An 8,003-nucleotide genomic window follows, 5' to 3' on the forward strand; every position below is an offset into this window, starting at 1 on the left:
GCGTGTAGGGTTTGCTTTTAATCTTCTCTTGTTCGTCCTTGTTGTTCGGCTTCGTTTCTTCGCAGGTTTAGAGATTGCACAAGTCACTTCTTTGGCTCCTTAGTGGTTGTTCGACTTCGCTCCTTCAACGACTTTCCCTTCCTGTCGGATCGAAAGTTACGACATTTTGATTGAAAGCATCAACGGGAGCTCACTGGCCATGAAGATAACTTTCTCCCTTTCTCACGCTACTTCGGCCAGATCCCATAACCAAGGGATTTAGTAAATACGGGGTTTAAGCCGTAAATCCTTAAATCGGGAATTTACCCATCAGCGGGCTTTAACGCGAGCACAAAAATCGTTTGGCTGGATTTAGCATAACTCTAACTTAAATCCCGCTGTAAATCCGATACCATACAGCCCCTTAGGAGCTGTTTAGCAACAAGTAGGATTTAACTTTGAAGAATTTAGTAAATCCTATAAATATCACATAGACCCTAATTAGTTAATTAATTATGGCCAACTGATCCTGACGCAAAGCGTCCATATAATAAAATTGTATTTTCTTGTTAGTGATTGGTGTAGCTCTATTTCTTGTGTAGCCTATTATGTGACTACCTAAAGTCTATAAATATAGGCTAATGTCTTGTAATAAGGATATATTTTGAGATATGAATATGATGTGAGTTTAGTCTCATGTGTTTCCTGTATCCTAAGAGTGATTCTTAGGTGGTGGATCTTTCCTCCAAGAAGTTCTTGGAGCGGTGTCCGGCGACCGTCACCAGATTGTCGACGTGGATTCGTCGAGCCCCCTACCTGGCCGGTGTCATTTGGTATCAGAGCCGGCAAGTTGCTGGCTTTCTTGTCCGTTGTCGTATCGCCTCCTTCGCCGGCGACATCTGGCATTGTTCTTCTGTATCCTGAATTCCCTCAGGTGACGGTACCCTGTGTTGGCCTTGGGTCCGATCTCTGATCGCTTTCAGGTGGTGGTGTTCTCGTGTGGTTCTTGATTCCAAGATTTCGACAAATCAAGCAGCTGATCGCTCCAGTGAGACGAACAATTGTAATTCACAATTGTATCGCATTCCCTGTGTTGATTTTCGTTCTCGTGACCGCGACGTCTCCTCCGAGTCCGGCAGAGATGCTGGCGTTGCCGACAGTGCATATGAGTTACTGATTCGGAAGAAAGAATCGGTTTCTTGACGAGTTCTCCATTTTTCTTGGTGGTGAAGCCAGGCGAAGCTAGCAGAAGCCGTGGTTGTGTTCGCCGGAGGTCGTTTGTCACCCTTCGAGGAGTCGCATTTGGTGTCATTTGGTACTAGAGGCAAGAGAAGCCTGAGACAGTTGATCCACGGGAAGTGTGCGCGAGAAGCTAGTTCAGGCGCTTGAATTCGGAGGCGCAGTGTTCGCGAGGAAGATTGCTCATGTGAGGGTCAGACGGCTTTGGCTGTTTGACGTGGACGGCTTGCGGTGAACGGAGGAGATCTTGGCCGGAGGCTACGCGGCCTGGTGTCGCGATCGGAGGAGTTCTTGGCCGGGTTCGCTGGTTGAGCAAGGGGATCGAGTGCTGAGCTGGGAGGCGTGTAGGAGCAACTGGGAGTTAGACAAAGAAAACTCATATACAAGTTGCATCAGATTAATGTTGTCTTGTCCTTGATCTGACGTTCTTGGATTTCTCCAAAATATTGTGAGGAGAGGAAGGAACGAAGGTGTCGTGGGATCCGAGATTCTGCAACATCACTACTGAAGCTTCTTCTTGATCTTTTAATTTCTTTCAGTCGCCTATTTCTGTATTTCCGGCGACAATAGGAAGATTTTAAGCAAGTTTGGCGCCATAAGATGTCACCTCGACGAAATCATGAAAGACCACTACAAGAAGCAGACATCGAAGATCTCCTACAAGAAATCGCCCGACTCAAACTAAGATTGTCAAGGATTGAACGAAGATCCTTACATACCGACGACGACGACGAGGGCATTTTAGATGATCAAATCTCATCCACCCCACCCTCGATCGAATTCAGCTTCGAAGAAATTGAAGATCCATTGCTGAAATCGCCGTATTTGCCTTTCTTTGATGAACCCGTATATGACGTGTATGAGGATGACATGTTCGATGGAGTTCTTTATCTGGATCAACCCATAGATGATAAAGATGAAAAGAGCAAGCCAATTCAAGAGGATATCGCTGAAAAGAATAATGGTGGAGTCGACCAAAGTGTCGAATGCAGTGGAAATGTTGATACCATAATTTCTGCATTTGAAAGTGTTCATGATGGATGGATTGTTATTGAACTCAATGAAGGAGACCATGTTCTTCTTATCTTCACAGGAAAATGCAAGGAAAACGTGCTTTGTATTGGCCTGGCAGTTGTTGGTCTTGGGGCGGCAAGAGATGCAAGAATTGGAATACAAAGCAAGGGTATTTCATTTGATTATGCTACCTTTAAGAAATTGAAGATTTGTAGGAAACTTGACACCGGGTGGAAATATCCAGACCGATTTAGCCAACCAAACCCACCTCCTTATGGTGGCCAACCGGATCTCTTTCTATGAGCTCAAAGTTCCCTCCTACCCCGGTAGAATGACGCATGAGCGTCCATATAATAAAATTGTATTTTCTTGTTAGTGATTGGTGTAGCTCTATTTCTTGTGTAGCCTATTATGTGACTACCTGAAGTCTATAAATATAGGTTAATGTCTTGTAATTAAGGATGATTTTGAGATATGGGAATAAATGAATAGTGAGTTTAGTTCTCATGTGTTTCCTAGTATCCTAAGAGTGATTCTTAGGTGGTGGATCTTTCCTCCAAGAAGTTCTTGGAGCGGTGTCCGGCGACCGTCACCGGATTGTCGACGTGGATTCATCGAGCCCCCTATCTGGCCGGTGTCAGATCCATAAACTCCAGAAACATTAAAACAAAAACTATTATTCTTCCACAATTTTTGCTATTTATGACACAAAATGCTCAGATTGACTAACAAGCTTTAATTAATTCAGTTACTTAAGGATCATAAATAGGAATGTAACGATGATTGTTGACAGATGAGGCCTGTAAATTCTTTTTTTAGCATTGAGATACAGAAATCATCAAGAACAGGGTATGCTTCTTTGGTTCTGGGATGAAATTCGAAATTTTGATGATTATTTATGATTTCAAACGATATAAAAACATTCAGTAGTGCTTGACATCAGTGTGAAAAGATTACTTAACTAACAGGAGCTAAAAATTCGTCATTTGCAACAGTAGGTGTCTGACATTGTCTCCAGGAGGTCACCTGCATGCAAGGAACTAAGCAGGATCAGATTGCTGCAAAAATTACTTTGGATAGCTTCAAAATTATAGTTAAATTTTCAAGAGGCATCAAGGAGCTTCAATTGTAGGAAAAACTATTTTGTACGGAAACCGAATGCCATTTGGAGATCAACCAGAATGTGCCACGTCATTCTTTCGCTCGGTATTGTGATTTGATACTGCTCGGTACCGTGGCTCGGTATCGCTGACATGGCTGCACATGATTCGCCTCCGGACGTAGAGTTGAGTCTGGCTTCCGCATAGAATAATCTCTCCAATTGTAGTGAGAACCACTTACATACCAAAAAACTTTACACGAATTCAAATAACTCGAGATCGATATCCGAAAAACACCAAGATTTCTGAGTGATTTTGTGAATATTAGAGGAAGGGAGTTAAAAATGATTTTTAAAAACGTGGTTGAAAAATCTCACGCCGATGACATTACAATGTCAACATATAGATTGGCATGCCCTAAATTTTAGACTTGAAAGGTTCACAACAACAATAATAACATCAAACCTTTATCATACTATGTGGGATCGGCTACAAGAATCTAGTTTCTCCATTGTGCTCTATTAAAAGTTGAATTCTCATTTAAATCTAATAAAGAAATGTCACTTTTAATATTTTCTAATAAAAAATTTTTAGATCTAGCTCTACCATTATTAACATAAATCAAATATAATATATCTACTTTCCTAACTGGGTCATCAGAAGGCTGCCATTTTATAGACTTGAAAGGTTCACAATCAAGAAAAATGAAAAAATATTTGTTTACTTACATATAGATAGTTTTTTATTTTATTGAATATTACATAAGTATATTTATTTTGTAATTTGGGAGAGGGCGGTGGCATGAAGTGTTGGACTAGACAGAAAAATTGCCAGCTTAAGCGGAAGGTTGCAAGCAGCTGGTGCAAAGCTAGCCGGCATAAAAATGCTGCAGATTAAACTAGATTTTGTAACACCTTATAATATCTACGTTCTCAAAGGGCACAGCCAAAGCATCCATGTCGCAATTAAAGTGTATCGTCAAAGCAGCATAAGAAATCGAATCCAAATTTTAAAAAAAAATGCCTGAGAACATTCTTCATAATCTTGAAATTGCACTGCAAAAAAGCCAGGTTTTTAACTGTAAAATTTCATTCAATTGCCTCGTCAGAATCATCTTGATGGTATATAAGTTCATAGCTACCCAGATTCAATTACCTGAAATGGATTGAACATAGGCAAGAGGCCAAGAGGGCATGGGCATTGTACAAGTTTAATGAGTGCAAGAAACTGACCATCTATTTCATAAGCTTGCAGCAGCTGAGGATTTGGCTGCTAAACCAGATATAAAATAGTTGAAAACCAATAAATTGCTGCGAAGTAGAATAGTACAAATTACCAGGTATTTCAATTTTCTTTCAAACAAATCAAGAAACCAAAATACAATTTGCAATAAAGTAATTCATGAAACAACATGATCTTGACACATGTAGTGATGTGAAACATATGTTAATGGATGGTTAATTAGGAAATTGCACGCTTGATCTAGAGAACAATATTATTTAAAAGCTTTTAAGCGATTAAACGACGAGATAAAACACAAGCGTGGTGTCATAAGTTTAGGCTAAGTCACATACATAAAAGTTAAAACCACAAAAGTAATCAATTACTCTTAACATTGCATGCGAGGTAGGTTTCAACCATGAATCCCTCCACTAACAATAAGACTAGTCACTACAAGATGATCCCTCACTCAACTCTTCCAACTTCTAGGCTTTAGCGGAGAGTAATTAACAAGCTTCTTATGAATCAATTAAATCACATAGTAGGATAACTATGAAGATAAGAGACTAAGGGAAAGAGTTCACCATTATCAAGCACTAGGTAGTAGTTGGAAGCCTCAGATCAGCAGCGTCATTAGTCTCCAAAGTTTGGACAGCAATTTAGAATGACTAAGGAGTTCTTGGCAGCAGTTGGGGGCCTTCCTGTTGAAGGCGTGGTGCAGGGGAGCATGCTGAACTATGTGGACAGCAACTTTGAACAGCAGTTTGGCAGCTCCTGAGTGGTAGACAGCAAGTGAACCTGACTTGGACGCCTTGGACAGCAATCGGAAGGCCCTGGACAGCAGCTTTCTAGGTCCTAAATCTCAGGGCAGCACTTCGAACCATTCCAGATTTCTGGACAGCAAGTGGAAGGAGGGGAAATCGGTGACTTTCCTCTCCGGGTTGCGCAGGAACTAAGGGATTTTAGTGGGGAATCCCGTGGGCAGCTGTGGGAGAAAATATTTGGGATCCAGTACTTGCTTAGGTGGCCAATATAATTAAATTCAGATTAAGTGAAATTGGAGGGATGAATTTGAATTTGAATTCAAATTCTAATTGTGAGAATTAAAGTGGATGAGAGGGAATTTAGGGAGAATTAAATGGGGAGCAATTAATGCAATAGGAGAGAGAAAAGTCTCATGAAGGGCCAGCCACATATAGAGAGGGAAGAGATTAATTGTCATTAGTGAGTGGGGACCACAACACTAATCAAAGATTTATTAAAATCTGAATTAAATCTCAGATTTTGTAAGAAAAGGAAAGTTTCCAAATAGGAGGTCTATCAATTAAGATTAATTTGAATTTCAAATTCAAATTGAAATTCAATTAATATGATAGCCTAAAATCAAGGAGTTATTTTAGGAAAGTAGTCAATGCTTCATGAGAAATTTGGGGAGAGGTGGGGAAGAGTTTCCAAACTTAGGTGGATGATGTGGACAAGTATTTTGAAAACTCCAAATTAAAATAAATTGAAATTGAATCAATCATGCAAACTTTCATAATTTGGAATTCCAAATTTGGAAAGAATTCAAAATTTGAATTCTAAATTTCAAATTCAACATGGGATGAGGGAGGGGAGTTGGCCGGAAGGGGAGGGGCGGCGGGAGGTGGTTGGCCGGGATGGTGGTGGTGGCCGGCGGCAAGATCCAAGGTGGGGGAGCCGGCGGCTAGGGTTTGGGGGAAGGGGATTTTGTGGAGCTTCTAATGAGAGAGAGATGGTGAACGAATAAACATAAAATAAACTAGAGAACTCACCAAGAGATCTCAAAGGAAGAACTCACTAAGAGATCTTGTTATGCACTCACAAAGAGAACAAAAGGGAGCAATTTTCATTTCATTCATCAATACTAGTACAATGCATGAAGCCTCCTATAAATAGGCCAAAATGAAACAAAAACTAAAAGACATAAATGCCCTCGGGGCTACAATATCAAATGACCACCCCTAGGGGTAAAATGGGAAAACATGAAAACAAAATAAACTAATACATAAGACACAAAAGAAAATAATAAACTCCACATCATAGCCGTCGATCTTTTGATGTCCTCATCACATGCAGTCCAATGTTTTCTCAGCCAAGATCTTCAAAATCAATACCTAAAGTATTGGCCCAATAGTGCATCCCATGAAAAGATTAAAACAGCCCACTGAACGGTATTTAACCCAAAAAGAGGAATAAAAAAAAGGCAAGACAATCAAAAGGAAAGGGGATAAAAGAGAGCATAATGATATCATGACCAGCAAACCCAGGCAATCTATTCAATGATTTCGCCTCGTCTATCAGGAAAACCAACTCTTTGAATTATTTTATTAGATGATTTTGTCTTTTCTAATTTGCAATCCAAGATTTACTTGATTTTCTACCTTCTGCAAATACTTCCTCTTCACTCGTAGGATTTAATTTGATGGCTAGGTAGGATGTTTGGATTCAACGGGTGGGGTTGATGTGCACACACAGAACAGCTTATTTTGTTGTACATGGGTGTTTCTGTATGAGCATGCATGTGTTGGAGGGTGGAGGGAGGTTGTGAATTAAGGCTTGGTTATTTTTTACGCTCCCATTTTTGCATGGGGGAAGATGCATGTCTTATGCACAAGGTGGGGTTGCAAGCAAGAATGGGTAGTTGTGTTTTAAAATGTTGTTCTTCTATCTTTAAAGGATGAGTAAAAGACGCCATGCAATTTAAGCAAAACCTTACATGTTGTCTCATAGTGATGACAGATTTTCTAAATGTCTATCTTTTATCATTGGATGATGAGGAAATGATACAAAGCCGCTCGAGCAGTACATTCATATAGTGTGAAAGATGCCATGGTGATTTATCAATATCATCTGAATCATTATGACTATGGTATTCATCTTATGCAGTACAAAAAGTGCATATATAATTAATTGTCTTCTATGTTGCACCGATACGGATATGGAGGCACGGATACGACATGATACAGATATGGGACACGTCAATTCTAAAAAAATACATGGTACAGGTACAGCACGGACAAGGCATTATAATTTATAAATCATACATAAAATTTAAGAAAGCAATTAAAGCATAATATTTGAAATTACAAAAAAAATGAAAGCAACATCATTTGTAGCCTTGTAGCTTATAATATCAAAATAAAAGTAAGCATTAAATGTATAGTACAACAACAAAAGCATAAACATAAATTGTCTAGCACATGAAGTTTCAACTATCCAATAGAAGGAAAGATATGATTAGTTTCTTCAGTGGTTTGTCTTTGAACTTCTATATCATCTTCAATAAATATCATAGCTTCTAATTCAGACTCATCAAGTGAAAAATTAACAATTTCTAATATTCTCATATCATCTAAAGACTCAAATCCATCTCGGAAATGAAAGAACCTCACTCGCAGCTGCGGAAGTAAATACGACGTGTCTTTTTTT

General features: G+C 39.5%; 1 protein-coding gene across 4 annotated transcripts in view; it reads right to left on the bottom strand.

Annotated features, from left to right (window-relative positions):
- Window positions 1-2,953: 2,953 nt before the first annotated feature.
- Window positions 2,954-8,003, bottom strand: part of LOC110099583 (NADH dehydrogenase [ubiquinone] 1 alpha subcomplex subunit 1) — a 24,704-nt gene continuing 19,654 nt past the window's right edge. Inside the window, exons 3-4 of one of the 4 annotated variants that reach the window (XR_002303467.2) lie at window positions 4,488-4,601; window positions 2,954-3,258 (exon numbers count right to left, since the gene is read on the bottom strand). The gene's annotated coding sequence lies outside the window, so the exon portion shown is untranslated. Of the gene's footprint in view, window positions 3,259-4,487; window positions 4,643-8,003 lie in introns of all 4 variants that reach the window. The other 3 variants (XR_002303468.2, XR_002303466.2, XM_020826780.2) reach the window with 3 other exon arrangements.

This window comes from Dendrobium catenatum, unplaced genomic scaffold (assembly GCF_001605985.2).
Source record: "Dendrobium catenatum unplaced genomic scaffold, ASM160598v2 fragScaff_scaffold_858, whole genome shotgun sequence".
Classification (NCBI taxonomy): Eukaryota; Viridiplantae; Streptophyta; class Magnoliopsida; order Asparagales; family Orchidaceae; genus Dendrobium; species Dendrobium catenatum.